The sequence below is a fragment of the Schistocerca gregaria genome, chromosome 3, assembly GCF_023897955.1.
Source record: "Schistocerca gregaria isolate iqSchGreg1 chromosome 3, iqSchGreg1.2, whole genome shotgun sequence".
Lineage (NCBI taxonomy): Eukaryota > Metazoa > Arthropoda > Insecta > Orthoptera > Acrididae > Schistocerca > Schistocerca gregaria.
In genome coordinates this window covers 673,252,331-673,272,269 of record NC_064922.1, presented here as the reverse complement: position 1 = coordinate 673,272,269, position 19,939 = coordinate 673,252,331, and positions in this window count along the sequence as shown.

The following is a 19,939-nucleotide window of genomic DNA, read 5'->3' as shown; positions in this document are numbered from 1 at the left end:
TACTAATATCTGAACCTATAATTAGGAATATAGCATACTTTGTACGCAGTAACTAAATAAAGAATAAAAAATAAATCAACAGTGCAGAGCGTTGTAGTTTATGTAATTATCAAAGTTTTTCCTCTAGATATTCTTGTTTTAATGGGCACATAGTCCGAAATTTCATTGCGATTTTCCTTAATGCCATGTAAAGTAGACTTAGGAAGGCTAACTGCTGTCATAACACTCTAGGCAGAAGCACCGACTAGTATCTTATCAAGCACTCTCATTTTATCACACCAACACTCATCAATTTGTGTTCCTGCTAACAGTCATATTGGTTACTGTATTGTACTGTACATTGCCTTAATACATCATCAAACGTAATATACGCTACTCATTAACGCCCACAAGCGAAGCGAATGGGGTGGGAGGAGATGCGTTCAACATTTTACAGTAAATGAGCTTGGCGTGAATGACGCCCAGTACAAGATATTCACTTCACTTTGCAGTGAAAAAGAGTCCGAATTATCGCGTATCCGAATTAGTGAAATCCGAGTTACTGGAGCTTAGTCTATTTTCTTTCTCCATTGTACAGTGGTTCAAAACACAGTTAACGTACTGCTGCAGTTCAGTACGAATCCTGAGGTGATAATTGTAATATTCACAACATAAGACCTATGGCAATGACACAACACATTTACCGTGGACGCAAATTTTCTCAGAATCATATTCCTGATGTTACTTCTCGTTCCACGTCTATCATTTCTTAGACATCTACCTACAGCGGTTTAAAACAGCTTGCTAACATGTGGTTTTACGTAATTGGTAGCAAATAATGCAGTGTGAATGTTGTACTACCATGATAAAATGACGTGCTTTCATGATGCATAGCACTGCACAAACCTCTAAAAATGTTACTTTTGCAGTTTCTGCATGAGGGAAATAGAAATATATTGAGTAGGTTTAACCCACTTCGTACATTGCTTTTAGATATTCAGAATCAGACAGTTACGTCTTGTAAGCGTACTGTCGTATCGCCGCCATCTGCAGAGTCGATAGTTACCTCACTGGAGATCGTGAAAATTTATAGTGCGCCTATCGCTAGATTGGGTTGTGGGCACACCTGGGACTGACGGGCGTCTAGCCAGAAAAACCACCAGTAGCAGAGTTGTCAAAAACAGTTGAAAACTTCATTATAGAAGTTCTATGCTTCATTTCAGAGTTCATCAACAGAGATATTTCTAGTTAACTGTAAAATGTAGTTATCCGCATTTCCGTGTCGTGTCTTCGAAGTGACAATGAGTCGCGTCACGACGAGTGCGGATTCAACAAACATAGGTTTCAAAACATTTCAGTAAACATTTCAAATAAAAGGGACCTATAAACTACGTGTACGTGGAATTCACAAGAGAAGGTACTTGCCTTCTTACATCGCGTCGTGTAATCAATAGCCACTAGCGTCACAAAAAGGTTATGCGTACCCTCATAAAAGCGATCATCAGTATCGTTTGCATGAACCAGTACTAATTAAACGAAATTATTTTGCAGCTTCATCCAGATTTACATACACACTCCACTGTAAGGTGCATGACGGTGCGTGGCTTGTACAACCACTAGTCAACCCTTTCCCTCTTCCTGTATGTTCTGTCTGTCAGCAGCAGAACTACACCAACTTCCAAATGACGGAGCTGCTATTAAACCATCAGTGTGACTAAACAGCATGATAATAGGTTTCAAGGTATTGCAAGCAGACCGTATTACCTGAACCGTTAGTTCCAGATTATTACACTACTGGCCATTAAAATTGCTACACCACGAAGATGACGTGCTACAGATGCGAAATTTAACTGACAGAAAGAAGATGCTGTGATATGCAAATGATAAGGTTTTCGGAGCATTCACACAATGTTCGCGCCGGTGGCGACACATAAAACATGCTGACATGAGGAAAGTTTCCAACCGATTTCTTATACACAAACAGCAGTTGACCGGCGTTGCCTGGTGAAACGTTGTTGGGATGCCTCATGTAAGGAGGAGAAATGCGTACCATCACGTTTCCGACTTTGATAAAGGTCGCATTATACCCTATCGCGATTGCGGTTTATCTTATTGCGACACTGCTGCTCACGTTGGTCGAGATCCAGTGACTGTTGCAGAATATGGAATCGATGGGTTCAGGAGGGTAATGCGGAACGCCGTGCTGGATCCTAATGGCCTCCTATCACTAGCAGTCGAGATGACAGGCATCTTACCGGCATGGCTGTAACGGATCGTGGAGCCACGTCTCGATCCCTGAGTCAACAGTGGGGACGTTTGCAAGGCAACAATCATCTGCACGAACAGTTCGACGACGTTTGCAGCAGCATGGACTATCAGCTCTTATACCATGGCTGCGGTTACCCTTGACGCTCCATCACAGACAGGAGCCCCTGCGATGGTGTACTCAACGACGAACCTGGGTGCCCGAATGCGAAAACGTCATTTTTTCGGATGAATCCAGGTTCTGCTTAGAGCATCATGATGGTCGCATCCGTGTTTGGCGACATCGCAGTGACACACATTGGAAGCGTGTATTTGTCTTCTCCATATTGGCGCACCAACCGGCGTGATGGTATGGGGTGCCATAGGTTACACGTCTCGGTCACCTCTAGTTCGTATTGACGGTACTTTGAACAGTGTACGTTACATATCAGATGTGTTACGATCCGTTGTCCTACCCTTCATTCGTTTCCTCCGAAACCCTACATTTCAGCAGGATAATGCACGACCGCCTGTTGCAGACCCTGTACGGGCCTTTCTGGATACAGAAAACTTTCGACTGCTGCCCTGGCCAGCACATTCTCCATATCTCTCACCAACTGAAAACGTCTGGTCAATGGTGGCCGAGCAACTGGCTCGTCACAATACGCCAGTCACTACTTTTGATGAACTATGGTATCGTGTTGAAGCTGCATGGGCAGCTGTACCTGTACATTCCATCCTAGCTGTGTTTGACTCAATGCCCAGGCGTATGAAGGCCGTCATTACGGCCAGAGGTGGTTGATCTGGGTACTCATTTCTCAGGATCTATGCTCCCAAACTGAGTGAAAATGTAATCACGCGTCAGTACTAGTATAAAATATTTGTCCAATGAATACCCGTTTATCATCTACATTTCTTCTTGGTGTAGCAATTTTACTGGCCAGTTGTGTACTTTTGGGCTTCAAACAAGTTGTGAACATTTCAACTGACATTATTATTTATCCCGATGAATATAAGCAAATGTTGGCCAGATAGCTTACTTGTAGTCCTCGTTGCGCCTGTTACAGGACCCATGGGTTGCCACACGTGGAGAGTCAGGATGACAGTACGTTTGTTTAATTAACTTCCTTATTCCCGCCCTCAGCCGTAGTGCATCACCAATAGCTTGGTCGAAGGTTCCAGTTGCCTCTCATATGAAGTAATAGACGTCCGGCATTGCTGACAGTGTAACGAGAGGGCCCGAGAGTGATAACACTGTATAGGAACTGTGAGCAACGCGTCCAGTTGCAATAACGGTGACAGCGTAGCTGACAATTCCACGGAGTCGTCAGTGACCTCCATTCAGCTAGCGGACGGATTTCTGCTCCAGTGGCTGCTCCTTTCGTACCTCAGGGGAGTCTGCACTGATCTGTGTTCGTAAATGGGACCCGTACTGCATTCCACGATCTTGCTTCGGGTGTCACAGGCTCTTAGTGAAGACTGTTATGTTGGGATGAGAATATTTCAGTACACAAATGGCTTAGTAATTATTCACTCCAGGCTACGTTAATTTAGGGCTTAATACACATACTCTTAACACTTCCAGGTGGGCGGTTAGGACTGGTTTCGTTCTCCTGCTAGAATATTGTAGTTCGGTTGTAGCTATACTGTGCCCCGCTGGCTCTGCTTTGTATAATGCACAAGAGTCTTGCCTTTATACAGATGGCTCTGGTGTACTCACTTCCACTCTGCAGTACTTTTGACAGAATATGGTCGATAAACTACACTGCCCTCCTTTTTATCAAGACTCGGATCCTCAGATCGACCAAACTTCTGGCGACCAGTCCTTCTGGCCCTCTTTCTTCTCTTATTAATTCAAATGGTTCAAATGGCTCTGAGCACTATGGGACTTAACATCTATGGTGATCAGTCCCCTAGAACATAGAACTACTTAAACCTAACTAACCTAAGGACGTCACACAACACCCAGTCATCACGAGGCAGAGAAAATCCCTGACCTCGCCGGCAATCGAACCCGGAAACCCGGGCGTGGGAAGGGAGAACGCTGCCGCACGACCACGAGCTGCGGACTGTTATTAATTATTCTAACAATTGTTTTCCTGAACCCTATCACTTAATCCTACACATTTCGTATGGCCCGTTGTCCTGCTCCTTAAATGAAACACCATGGAACTTATTTCATTAACAGGCTTCAAGCAAAATAACTTCTAAGTTTCTATTTCAAACCTACAAACTAAAATGAATCATTTTTCGTCAATACTACCCCCTTGTACGTCCACCTTACTTCTGATGCTTGTATGCTAAGGGTATCCAATCCATTGGAACCTGAATGGCGGCTGGGTACAAACTTAGTCACGTGCTTCGTCTTACACGTACCATAAAAAGTCTACGCCCAACAGAACAAGTGCCGTTGCGCTGGCTGGTATCACAACAATGTTGTTTCCTACTGAAGCTGATTTTTCCGGTACAAATTTACATACTGCAAGAAGGGTTTCAGGGAGAATCGTCCCTCCTGCTGATTCAGAGGCACATTTACACACTGCATTCACTCGTACCTAGAGTTGACCTTAAGTTGGTTACGTCTGCTTCAGGTAGCACTTCTATAGGCTCCTCTGGCCAATGCAAAGAAAGCTCCAAAATATTCCGGTGGTTATCCTTGAAATCATCGTGGCGGGCAGAGGGAAACTAGGCAACATTATCTAGTACGCAATTCCATTTCATAACAAACCATTTCTGTTTAATTCAACCTCTTTGCTGACGTAAGCTTCCCCTCCGCGAAACAACTATCCACTGCTACCATCTTGTCAAAGATGGAGTAAAACCAATGTGCGTCGACCTGCTGAAAGTACAATTACGGCTCGATCACTTGCACAGAAATCCTGGCTCTCTCTTACTACCACATTCGGACATCTGTGATTTTATCTCAGCAGCAATTCTCCTACATTCACAACTATCATTCCTGTTTTGAACTTTGATCTTTATTGGTGACGTAGTCTCTACTACTTTGTATGGTCCCTAATACATTGCAAAACTACTTTGTCTTTCCCTTCGTTTTACATGAGGTTGATACCGTCATCCACTGACCAATTTTATACTGTAGAATTCTTGCCATACGCCTCTTTCTCCAGTGCTTCCGTATTTGCCCTATAAGCTCAATTCCAAATTCCCTAGTCACTCTGGCAAATTCCTTAACAGACTCTCCAGTCTCCCTTTCTTCCTTTTCAATATGTCTGATTGTATTTTACAACTATATACTACTTCATATGGTGATAATCCTGTATTCGTATGATGTTTTGAGTTGTAGGTGGGGACGATAGCTTCAAATACATATCCCTGTTAGTGTAATGTGATTCAACGTAGTATCCAAGCATCCTCCCATGCTCTATACTCTCTTTCAGTTGATCCATTCGTTTGCGGGTGGAGAGGACTCGTCCTTAAGTTTCACATTCAATAACTTTCGTTGAATCGATCTGACATTAAGTTCGTTTCCTGATAGTTCAATTATTCACAAGCGCTTGTGCCACAGTTGCTGCCTGTTGGTTTCTCATCACGACCATTTCTGCTTATCTTGAAAAATGATCTGTGATTATGAGTATATACTTTTTTTCCCTGCATGTGTGTTATTGAATGGACCTAAAACATCATCCCCAGGAAAATGGATGGTGCTAATGCTTCAGGTAACTTTCTCAATGGTACTATGTTCGACACAAATCCCAAAGGAGATCTCCACAAATACAAGCCGTTATGTATTATTTGCTGTTAGTTGTGTTACGTTTCCCGACAATACGCCTACTACTCCAGGCTCTGACACACCTTGAACCTCTTGTTCTGCCGAATCTTTTTCGTTGACAGCTCTCATTTCGAGAACTAACTCTCATAAGACAAGAAAATAATATATATTAACTTAATCCTTACCTATAACCATGAGCCAAGTCGGCACTCGGCATCTCCAAGCAGTTGCCCCCAGCAATTACATATGTAACATTTTATTGGAACTAAGACTATACATGATTCTAAGTGGCCCTCAGGGATACACTATGCACATCTAACAGGCACTAACAAATCGATTCTCCCACTATCTCTAAAACAACAAAAATCTGGAAATTAGACTACAGGGTGTCACAAAAAGGTGCGGCCAAACTTTCAGGAAACATACCTCACACACAAATAAAGAAATGAGGTTATGTGGACATATGCCCGGAAACGCTTAATTTCCATGTTAGTTTCGTCAGTATGTACTGTACTTCCTCGATTCACCGCCAGTTGGCCGAATTGAAGGAAAGTAATGTTGACTTCGGTGCTTGTGTTGACATGCGACTCATTGCTCTACACTACTAGCATCAAACACATCACTACGTAGCATCAACAGGTTAGTGTTCATCACGAACGTAGTTTAGCAGTCAGTGCAATGTTTACAAATGCGGAGTTGGCAGATACCCATTTGATGTATGGATTAGCACGGGGCAATAGCCGCGGCGCGGTACGTTTGTATCTAGACAGATTTCCAGAACGAAGGTGTCCCGACAGGAAGACTTTCGAAGCAATTGATCGGCGTCTTAGGGAGCACGGAACATTCCAACCAATGACTCGCAACTGGGAAAGGCCTAGAACGACGAGGATACCTGCAATGGACGAGGCAATTCTTCGGGCAGTTGACTATAACCCTAATGTCAGCGTCAGAGAAGTTGCTGCTGTACAAGGTAACGTTGACCACGTCACTGTATGGAGAGTGTTACGGGAGAACCGGTTGTTTCCGTACCATGTACAGCGTGTGCAGGCACTATCAGCAGCTGATTGGTCTCCACGTGTACACTTCTGCGAATGGTTCATCCAACAATGTCTCAATCCTCATTTCAGTGCAAAAATTCTCTTTACGGATGAGGCTTCATTCCAACGTGATCAAATTGTAAATTTTCACAATCTGCATGTGTGGGCTGACGAGAACCCGCACGCAATTGTGCAATCACATCATCAACACAGATTTTCTGTGAACGTTTGGGCAGGCATTGTTGGTGATGTTTTGATTGGGCCCCATGTTCTTCCACATACGCTCAATGGAACACATTATCATGATTTCATACGGGATACTCTACCTGTGCTGCTGGAACATGTGCCTTTGCAAGTACGACACAACATGTGGTACATGCACGATGGAGCTCCTGCACATTTCAGTCGATGTGTTAGTATGATTCTCAACAAATGATTCGGTGACAGATGGATTGGTAGAGGTGGACCAATTCCATTGCCTCCACGCTATCCTGACCTCAACCCTCTTGACTTTCATTGATGGGGGCATTTGAAAGCTCTTGTCTACGCAACCCCGGTACCAAATATAGAGACTCTTCGTGCTCGTATTATGGACGGCTGTGATACAATACGCCATTCTCCAGGGCTGCATCAGCGCATCAGGGATTCCATGCGACGGAGGGTGGATGCATGTATCCTCGCTAACGGAGGGCATTTTGAACATTTCCTGTAACAAAGCGTTCGAAGTCATTCTGGTACGTATGAGCTTTAACATGGACACGTGTCCACGCAACATATTTTCTTTCTTTGTGTGCGAGGAATGTTTCCTGAAAGTTTGGCCGTACCTTTTTGGAACACCCTGTATACATGGTGCTGAGTGACCTTCAAGGTCACGCTATGCACATCTAAGAGGCACTAACCAATCGGGTCTCCCATTATCTCTAAAGCAACACAAATCTACTAGTTCTTCACTCCCAATAAAATATACTTTACAAGATGCATGGGCGTCAAACCTTTTCTCCATAAGCAAAATAGGATCAAAATTTTTGGACTCACCAAACCATTGATAGTAGGTTCAGATGCTGCTCTGAGAAGGTGAGGTAAGATCTGACACCAGTGATAGATGAACTATGCACTGTCAACCATGTGGTGTAAAATAATACGTCAGGACGACAGTAGATTTGTTTAATAAATTTCCTTATTGTGGGCCTCGGCCATAGTAAATCTGGAAAAGCTATGTGGAGGTGTCCAGTTGCCTCTCATGCGAAACAGTAGACGTCGGTCGTTGCTGACAGCGCAAAGAGCGGGACTGAGTATGGCATCACTCGAATGCCACTGTCAGCGATGTCTCCGGCAGCTACCATAATGACAGTGCCACAGTACAGCTGACAATTCCACAGAGTGCCCTGACGTCCCTACGGTCAGTGGGCAGCTCTTTGCTCCAGCAGTAGCTGCTTTTGTGACTCAAGGCAGGCTGCCCTGACCCATGGTCGAAGTTCAAACACTGTACTGAATTCTTGATGGTACTCAGGTTGTTACAGTCTAATGGTGTAGGCTCTCATACTGAGACGAGACAATTTCAGTACATGAATGCTAGAGTATTTACACGCTCCAGAAGTTGTTCTTTAATGCCTTAAGGCACATACTCTAAACCATGGCTGCAAGTGTATATAGGCTTCCATCCTTCCACCAGTGTACTGCAGCGTTGATTGTTGCTATATTGTGTCCAGCTGGCTCTGCTTTGCTGCGCCATTTGGCTGTGTTTCACTTTCCTTCCTGCAGCTGGTGCTGTTGCAACTCACTTCCACTCTGGCGTACTTTTTGACCACATACGGTCGATACACTACATATGCATCCTCCTCCCATGTGCTGTTAATATAATGCTGCACATAATTACTGTTCATAATAAGATTTGACTGACAGTTGGTAAAGCAAATTTTCTTGTAAAGCAAATTTTCTTGTACCGTGATATGGTTGGAGGTGGGAACATGTAATGAGCTTAATAACATTATCGAACACAACCGTTTTGATGGTCCAGGTATTATGGTGCAGGAAGGCATAATGCTGCATGAGTGTACTTACCTCTATGTAGCTGAACACATTATAGTCACCAGTCAACATTATTATGATATGGTACTCTTCTCCCATGTTCTACTTTCAAGGGGCACATTCTGCCCTGATTTACATTCTTGTGGATGACAGTACATTATCACTCTGAACTGTGTCTGTTGGTGTATACTAGGAAATGAATATTTGTACAATGGATAGCCTTGCCCTATCACCTACCTTAAGTTTCGTCGAACACATATGGGATGGGTTGGGGAGAGGTATTGCAGCACATCGCACATGCAGCAAGAAGCATACAACACTTACCAATTGTGCTGGTGGAGGAGTGGAATGCTCTACCACATTAGTTCGCTATCATTCCGTGGTCAGCATGGGTGCACATTACAGAGCACGTCGCACGACCTTCATGAATCGTGCTAAGTCTCTGGTTAAAAGTATCATATCAGTTCCCACTGCATATTCCTTTCGGTGCATTGTACTACTTTCATTTAACTATTGTATTGGCAATGAGGTATGTGGAAAATGAGTGTCCAGACCTTCTGCGGGGCTACTGGTGCACAGTCACCGTTCTTGTAAAAGAGCTTTACCAGCTGCGCCCGATCCTTTATGGAGACAGTCATGTCGAACGTCTCGGACGCAAACTGAGGAACATCCGTGAGCCGTGCGTCTGCTGTGCATATGCTAACGCTTACAGCGCCATCTGTTGGTAAAATTTTAGTTTTCTCAACATTTCTAAACGGGAACATTAATTACGGATACCCTTCAAATCTTTGAACACACTACGCTTACCAGTCAATGTTATTGTGACACCTTACTCCTTACACACCTTTGTATAAGTGCATTCAGCTTGACTTCATCTTGATGGATGGCAGTAAACGAATAGGGTGAACCAGGACACCACGGAAAAACAGTGAATCTCAAAATGATCCACATCGGTTAACCTCTCCGATCGTCAGTTCGCTCCCCATGATCTCTCATGCGTATGATGAAAAAGCTCTATTATGCAATGGATAATTAATTAGGTACTGATGGCCGCTTGCACACATGAGCCATGGGTGCTTTTAAGTCATATGAGATGTCAGACAGGGTGTTCATCTATGAACTAAAACAGTATTTTAAATTTACACCTGTTTGTTAGAATTTTCTTTGCTGATACGCATGAATAGACAATTATTGTGGGATCAGTTCGATCATCGTCAATGGAGAGAAAACTATTAGCTTTTAACATATGTGACTACAGACCACAAAGTCGAATACTTTGGCAAATACTGGATATGTCAGATGGATGGGACAAAACTTCAGTGTACACATCATTTACAGGTAGTTAACTCTGCAGTCACCACATAGTGATTTACTGCACCCACCAAAAGATTGAAATAATTGCACATGCAACAAAAATTTCTGATAGATTCGTGATGAGTCTGCACATGCCCACAAGAGTATTGGGTTCTGGAATGTGTTAGGTCATGACAGGGTGCTGATAAAAGCACATGCGTTCTCGTATCATTGTCACCAATACTGCACTCTTACCAGCATGCTCACCTTTCTTATGCATGAAGCGAAGTGGTCACTGTGATCTGGGACAGACTGACACACTAACTGAAGTGCCTAAATCGAGCATTCGCGTTCGAGAACTAGAGTGCAGTCTTACCTCTTTTGGGAATCACTGTAAAGTATTCTGTGCCATCTACCAAGGACTACATAAAAGTCTTTCCTCTACCGGGAGCTCATATCAATTCTCCTCTCTGTTCCCCATCAGTAACGGAGTTAGTTCTCCACTCGACAAATCCTCACAATTCTAGAGTGCCAATTGCAGCGGTTCTGGAAAGAACTGGCCAATCGCATAATGGTTAGCAAGCTAACACTATCCCCTTAATGCTCAGATATTACAACACTAACCAAACGTTAAACTCCTCTTGAACCACTTTGAGTTTCTCTTCTGCATTTCAGCCTTTTCAGTGTTCTGGCGAATGCGGTTTCTTCCACTGACCACTGCTCAAGAAGTGTGGGTCCTTCGACTCTACAATTTGTAGAGGATCCATCTCTTATAACATGACGACAGGAAAGTCACTAACGGAGAAAAGAATTTCTGTTCCAAAAGCAAGACAATCTCTCCTTATGGCATGGCAACAAGATGCTCATTTATCTCTCACTACCCCTCATATACCTCTTGTGGAAAGCTAGTCCCCTGAAAAAAAAAAAAACTTTCTCTTTGAAGTTTGTTCGACCAGAAGTCCTTTGCTCGTAAAAGTAGCGACTTTCTATCGAGTGCAGGAGTTTGTCACACATCATTAAGAATTTGTATTATTGGTGACTTGGATCCACGTTACATAGTGCAGAAGACATTCTGCGGAAGCGACCGGAAGGTGTTTGATCGTCACCGGGCACTGACAATAGTGAAACCTGGCACCCCATACTTGATTCCTCGTGGTTGCTGTATCTTACACAGTCCACATAGAAGACAGTACTCAAATGTTCTGACATTGGCGCGGCTTGTGTAGCATGGGTCACTGTGAACTGGTTTGCACGCTGACACTTGTTGATGGCCCAGCATTGAAATTTGCAGCAATTTGCGGAAGGGCTGCACTCCTGTCAAGTTGAAAGGTTCTCTTCAGTCGTCGTTGGTTCCGCTCTTGCAGGACATTTCTACGGCCGCATATCCCGTGTATTCAACACTGATTTATATAAGCGTGCGTACTCTAAGCAGTGTTCTTGAAATACTGACGACGGTGTTTGCCAGAGAAACTTTTGCATGGACAGCAGCCTATGTGCTTAGTACTTGCGATGCCGGCTTACATGAAGGTACCTTAAGCAAGGGGAAAAGCGTTATTGGCAAAATATGCAATAATAAAGATTATTTTGCAGCCAATACTGTTTATTTCTTCAGATCCTTTATGTTCGATTGACAATCCCTGATAGAGTAATCTGATATGACTCACGCATTTGAGCAGTATTTTAGCACGCAATAGTGTTTTGAAGGCACGTATTTCGTGGAAAACAGTTTTTCTATGCCCTGCGAGTGAATCGAAGAAGCAGCGTCCATGTGAGTGGATACTGTTTGAGGTACTTGCGGTGTATCATTCTCGCTCTTCCCGGGACTCAAAATTATTCAAGACCGATTTCATCTCCTCTCGATTTTCGTCTAACTCGTCCTGATCTTGGAATAGCATTTATAATGTGGTTACATTTCATATAAAATCAATGAACGTTTATCACAATGTCATACTAAATAAGGTGTCTCAAAAAGGCATACTGAAAAAATCCTAAGTCTGTATCAACTGGAGATAATATTGAAGTGTTATTCGACTCTAATTCTTTCAATATCTGCTTATAAAGAGAAATTTTTTCATAGAAAAGGCATTGCTCGCTAAGCAATCATCAGTAGTCCGCAACAAAAACGTGTTTTTAGCGGTTCTTAATACACCTAAAATTGTATACACGATGCAAGTTTGAAGTTTTAAACATAGCTGCGTAATTCAGTTATCGTTTACAAGTTAAAGTTAAAGCAATTACAGCCCTGAGTCACAAAATTTAAGTATTTTGGGCAGGTTTCAACACTTCTATCAGTGCCTTCTTCAAAATTAAGTATTCAAATTGGCTTATAAGGACAAATTAATGGGAATATATAAAAGTGTGAGTACTGACTAAGAGTACAAGAATGAAACATTACTTAAATTTCACGTATAAGATAAATATTAAGCGAGATAGGCTTTACTCACAAAATGTAAAAAGAATACATGGAAGGCGAGCCACTATGGGAGGCTCATACTTATAAAGCCACAGGTAGCAACAGACTGAGGCGCCCGACTACTGAACATTTAAAATATAGAGAGCTGAATGTTAAGAAGAACAGTATTTAGTACATGAACCAACAGGCAAAGTTTTATTTCACAACAGCAGACATGGTAACTTTTTGTTTATGTAAAAGCTTAGAAATACAGTTTGAAGACTGAAAACTGTTAAACAGTACAAAAAGAAACAGTACTTACTATTCACGTATAAAATAAATATCAGGCGAAAAAGATTTAGTCACAATTTTTAAAGCAGAATGAGTGGAAAGGAAGCCACTACGGGCTGCTCGCATATGTCGAGCATCAGACTGAGGTGCCCATGTTAACAACTGCCATCTAGTAGCCGCAAGTACAACCTGGCTACTTAACACTCAAATAAAGACAAACGAATATTATGATGAACACTATTCAGTACATGACGTAAAAGGCAACACAGTATTTTGTTTGTCAGGCGCAGGTAAGGTAACATTTATTCTTCATCAGAACTCAGGACAGATTAAATGATGAAAACATTATTACTGAAAATACAAAAAAGGCTGAATGTCACAGCCTATAGAAAACGATATAGCATGAAATACACCTAATATAAACCATTAAATAAACGAAAAATTATCACGTGACTTAGATGGAAAAAACGTTTCGGTAAGTGTACGAGGACACCCGAGATCAAATATCAAGTAACTGCTTTATACCGTTGAGGGAAGTATTTATTACGCAACTGCAGCTGCTCAGTGAGAATGAGGCTACCATTTCGAGGAAGAAGTTTAAAAATTTATAATTCTTCGAGAATATCTAATCTACGCCCTTTCTTCTAGGTTGTACAAAATGCTGATATCGTGAATAGCTTTAGGCGCGTGACCTGTAATCAGTAGGTGGTCGGAAAAAGACGAATTTTGGGTGCGACTGCCATTTATTCTTAAAAGATGTTCTTTGTATCTGGTTGTAAAGGCACGTCCTGTTTCTACTATGTAATAAGAGGAACAGTTGTCGTAGAAAATCTTATAGACGCCAGAATTTTCCAAAGGGGAACGAGTCGATTTTAAAACTTCCTGGCAGACTAAAACTGTGTGCCGCACCGAGGCTCGAACTCGGGACCTTTGCCTTTCGCGAGCAAGTGCTCTCAGCTAACCATGTACGACTCACGCCCCATCCTCACAGATTTACTTCCGCCAGTATCTCGCCTCCTACCTTCCAAATCTTGCATGAGAGCTTCTGTAAAGTTTGGAAGGTAGGAGGCGAGGTACTGGCGGAAGTAAAGCTGTGAGTACGGGGCGCGAGTCGTGCTTGGGTAGCTCAGTTGGACAGCCGGCACGGTAGCTCGGCGTGTTCGGTCAGAGGGTTAACTGCCCTCTGTAATACAAAAACTGAGTTCACGATCAACAACGAACTAAAACGGGTGTCTTACGAAGTCCGCCCATAGCAGATGTAACGAACAAAACCGAACAAAACGTGATTAAAAAAAAAAGTTGCTAGAGCTCTTGCTCACGAAAGGCAAAGGTTCCGAGATCGAGTTTCGGTCCGGCACATAGTTTTAATCTGCCAGGAAGTTTCATATCAGCGCACACTCCGCTGCAGAGTGAATATCTCATTCTGGAATCGATTTTAAATTATGAATGAAGTATTTTTTCAAATTATTATGGATAGAAAAGGCAACGTTACACTTGCATTTATTACGACGAAGGTGTTGAATCTGATACGAGATGGACCCCAAGAAAGGAATAGAAAAATATTTTTTTTGGTTACACTCAATGATAGAGGTGCCGAGAGTGGTAACTCATAACAGTTTTATTTATAAGGATGTCATCAACTATGCTAGGTTCTTCATATTTGGTGCCATATTCCCCGCAGTTGTTTTAGAATTATTGAAGGTATTTTAAGGCCGTCTTTGAAATTACCAGTATATGTCAGTTCCTATCAGCAAATATGTTTTTATTCATTTTATTGAAACAGAACATCATCAGTATCACTAATGAGAGATATTTATATACTGACTTTCTATCTAGACCAAAAAGCAGTTCGTTAATGAAGTACATTTTACTTACCTGCTTTCGCTTGTATCACGAAAGGTAGTCTGCTTAAACGTTTCTGAATTATTCCTTCTTTTGTTACTGTTGATGCCTCACTTCTTTGCAGAACTACGCATTTCTCGACGAGAAACGCACTACATTACATCATCACTGTTCTCCGTCGGTATCTTTTTGACTACGTGTACTTCGTCTGTTGTCGATTTGGACATACAACAAAGCAAGTCCTGTTTAGCGGTTTTGTACATAAAGTTATCTTAACTTATTCATAATGAGTTTCAGTGTTGAGAAAGATATTTCTACTGTTACAGCTAACACAGGATGAGAAGAAGGGAACAACATTATAGATCTGCTTTAAGGAGAAATTTATGTAGCGCAAAATTCTTACACGCAGGAGTGTAGTCCGGTAAGAGTGTTTCGTTTGCGTCTTCCATTTTTCATTTGGCCACCCACAGTCTGATCTCTCACTCAGATTATCCTCCCAAATTATTTGGTAGTACTTTGTAGACAGAGTTCCTGCATCCCTAATAACATACTCCGCGAGCCTTGTTTAGATGAAATTTTGGTAGGGATGAGACGAGAATTTAGACTGAGAACGTCTTTAGAGAATCTATTTTCCAGATCATCTTTTATTTGTTAAGAATAAGGACAAAAACATTCACCCTAAAATAACTCTTCGTAGTGGATGGAGCAACGTTAGGCGTCTAGATTTGTCGAGATGCTCTCATGGTGGTTCGAATGAAGCTTCCTACATAAAAAATGTGACCGTTGCCGACTTTCCTTTAGGCATGACACGGTTATTTCAGTATGTTTCTTTTCTTTCATTTTTTTAAAGAATGAGCACTATGGACAAGTAGCGTTTTACGACACTTGTTCCACACGAGAAAACTATCTAGTTTCCTATATGCTTTATGAGTATAACAGATCTTTCTTACGAAGCTTTAAAGAAAGAGACAGCCTCTTCCATGATTGAAGTGGAGTTCTGCACTAATTGCCCAACGGTGAACATAGAAATACAAAGGTGTAGAGATTCATTAAAACAAGGGGCCCGTTGAGCATGTCTATATTTCTCTCTTTATCGTAGTAGATTAAGGCTTCTTATAGTGTTTAACCCAGTTTTACCTTATTTTACTCCAGCCATTCGGGAATCCTTATGTCTTTCTCTGCTTTATCTTTGTCACATATATTGTTATCTTCAAATGCTGTTGTTGATCAGGGTCGCATTCAGAAGTTGAAGCTGTATCTTCGCTCACCGTTATAATTAACTTTTAATGTTGTTTCTATCAAATTTACTTTAGCTCTAGCGATTGATAAACCTATAAAATCTTCCCTGATGTATTTCGACAAAAAACTGTTTCTTCAGTTTCGTGAATAACATCGGAGGTCCCACTAAACCCAAAACTGTACAATCCGTTTTGTTGCATTCTGTATAGTTTTACTGAGAAATGTACCTCTTTTACTGTGAGATCTCTACTGTCCCGCTTATTCCGTATTTCTATATTCTTCGTCATGAAGTTTCATTGGTTTTTGTAAGGAAACTTTACTTAATAGTCTGGACCCTTTTTGAGAAAACAGAGCCTTCATCACGATGCTCTCAAAAAGATATGTCCGGCCTCCCAGTAACAACTGTGGTTCGAATTCAGATAATTGTCATTTATTGTTCTGTCTCAGTTACAGACTGTAATTAGATTACATGTTTCGATTACTCTGGATCGTCTTTAGATCGAAGCAGGTTCCGTCTGCACGTAATGTAATCAAAAGTGTGCAACTAAGAGCGAACAATAAATGAAAATGGTCTTAACCAGACAATTGCTGAATTTCATAAGACGATTGTGTTAACTATAGTGTACTATATTTTGCAAAGAAAATGACAACATTTTTCGGTTTTATTTTGTTCTTTTTATTCTATAGCGTCTGATTGATTTTCTTGGGTTTCTCGGGGTTTTTGTAGGAAATCAGAGACATTCTGAAGCTTGGTGGTGATATAGCATTTCGTTGTGGCATTCCAAATCATCGATTCTTTTCAAAAAGGAGGGTATATAAAGGACGACCATCACCAGTATACAGCAGGGAACCGCCTTGAAGACGACAGGAGCAAGTAGGTCGAAACGTCGGCAGTTAATCATTTCAGAAGCTACAATGATGCAATACAATACGAAAATTATTTTATCAAAAAGAAAAAGGAAAGCGAAAGCCTCATACACACGTCACATTAAATGACTCACTATTATATAGATAAGGCAAATTCATGGGATTATATGCTGACTTTAACTCAAGAGGAATCATTACATTAAGTACGTCCACCCACGAAGGATCACTTTTATATTCCTAAGCAAATAAAAATAATTTAGTCTGATAGATTTGTTTTATCCATTTACCACCTGAAGATAATGGGTGGGACTCAGATTACTATGTGTTCGTGAAAGAACGTGACTGACGAAGAAACTCTCTCTACTCTCTAATTTAACTTTACAGTCACACTATGAAAAACAATTGACTATGCACCAGAAAGTCTAAAAGTTTGTGAGTAATCTCAAATGATTCCGAAATTAAGAAATACAGGAACAAAAGCCCCTGGTCCGCACAATACATAAGGAGACGCTTACATGTTCTCTTCTGTTTTTAGAGAAAAAGGTTAGTTAAACTTGTTTCGAAATTTTAAAAAATCGACACTGTGAAGGGAACTGTTTGGATAGGCTACTGAATTCTGGGCGAGCATTGTAACAGTAGTAGCAATCAGTGTTGCCAAATCAGCTTTCTTAGAGCTAACTATGGTTCCTTTTCAATACCATGTAGCTGAAAAATGAGGTATTAAGCTGGGGTCCACAGGTATGGCTTTTTTCACAATACATTTGGCTTTACTATGGCTTTCTTTTCTTTGGCTATTAAAACATTTAAAACTACGTTGATTAAAGAAAAAAATATTTGCATTACTCTGAGGCTTATAAGCATGTTCTAATATCCCATCAAAATATACTACTTAATTAAATTAAGGAGTACAGCAAAGCAAACTGAAGCTGTACTGATGTGCGTTCCGAGCTCCTCAGAGTAAACATACACAAGAACGAAAACGTAACTGCGACACAACTTTATTAGAAACGTTGTTGCGACATAGCTAAGATCAGCAAAATATTCTAAGCACAGCAGACTTTGATTTATATAGGATGAATCAGAAATCGTACGCTTCTCAGTTGCGATAAACAATGTAGCAGCGGCTAATATGAAGAGAGTATGAGCGCACTCCTAGTCTGTGGAATAGTTTTCTAAGGCGCCAACCTACTAGAATGCACGGATGATGCCGATGGAGCGATACTGAGTACAAGTTTCGTCGATGCACAGAAATAGTGATGCATATCATTCGTTTCAAACTTTTATAAACTGGAGTATCCCGTCTCCCTATTATTAAAGCTATTTGATTCAAATAATAATATACGTTCACGGTTAAATGCTTATACTGTATTACTGTAATACCCAGTACTTTCCCAAAAGAAAAAAAAACAATAAAAATATGTTCATGCTAATCTATTACACAGTATAATTATAGCAAAAATAAAACTGCACATAATACACCTTATTTTATTTCATCTCTTTTTCTTGCTTTTACTTGTAGACATGATTACCTTATTTCTTTTAGGAGCAATTCCAACTGAGACAACAAAGTAAATAGTGCCGTATGGGCGACTCAATGCGCGAGCAGCTGTGGAAGTTCTGTAAGAGTGCTAATAATTGGCGGGTACAATTCGAAGAAACTGCTACGGGTAGCTTAGTGTCCCAAGAAAACAAAGTAAAGTTGCTTCGGGCATACAAATGGAAGTTATTGAATCTACTGACTGTGTTTCTAAATTTGAGTACTTCATTTCCGCGCATGTTAAATTAAATTGTCCTTACATAATAATTTAATTTCGCTCGGGAAAAAGCTTCTACTGGCTAAGAACACTTGTGTACAAGATGCTTTCTAACTACAAATGGTTTTATTTTTTACAAATCTATGAATACAGTGATGTATTTTACCCATTATAACGACAACAGATATGAGGTACAGACTTACAATAGAGTACGTTTAATAACAAAAGTTTTTGAATACAAGAAGATGACAGCTGCATCTGTCGAAGCCAGTAGTCAGCAATAAACACTCCTTTATGCGATCTCTACCAAATTTGTCCTCGGAGATTTTCGCTGTGGCATGATTCAATAAAATCTTTTCTGTTTACAAGCCGCGTCATTTCTAATGAAAACCTCGAACTTTCAACAGCCGTCACCGCCACAGTCATCATGAGTTGAAATACTGACTCCTGGTGCTGGGGCGGTGTTCTGCTTATACAGAAGTAGAGGCAAACTCTGAAAGGATTACTGCGATTCTGTCACTACAGAACTGCCTGAATTGTAGTAAACAGCAACTGTTTCAACAGAGACTAGCAGGTACAGGGTGGTGACGGGCTTTGGACACTGAGCGAAACCAGAGACGCAGGGTTGACGCTTTTTAACCACGCGAGAGCGGCAGTTTCAAATGTGGTTCCGCCTGCTCGCACCGAGTGCCATCAGAAAGGCAGGTCGTCGCACGTACATCACAGATTGTGACACTGCAGCCTTACCATCGACAGCAGCCATCTCCGGTGGGGGCGAGTAATTACACTCCTGGAAATGGAAAAATGAACATATTGACACCGGTGTGTCAGACCCACCATACTTGCTCCGGACACTGCGAGAGGGCTGTACAAGCAATGATCACACGCACGGCACAGCGGACACACCAGGAACCGTGGTGTTGGCCGTCGAATGGTGCTAGCTGCGCAGCATTTGTGCACCGCCGCCGTCCGTGTCAGCCAGTTTGCCGTGGCATACGGAGCTCCATCGCAGTCTTTAACACTGGTAGCATGCCGCGACAGCGTGGACGTGAACCGTATGTGCAGTTGACGGACTTAGAGCGAGGGCGTATAGTGGGCATGCGGGAGGCCAGGTGGATGTACCGCCGAATTGCTCAAACGTGGGGTGTGAGGTCTCCACAGTACATCGATGTTGTCGCCAGTGGTCGGCGGAAGGTGCACGTGCCCGTCGACCTGGGACCGGACCGCAGCGACGCACAGATGC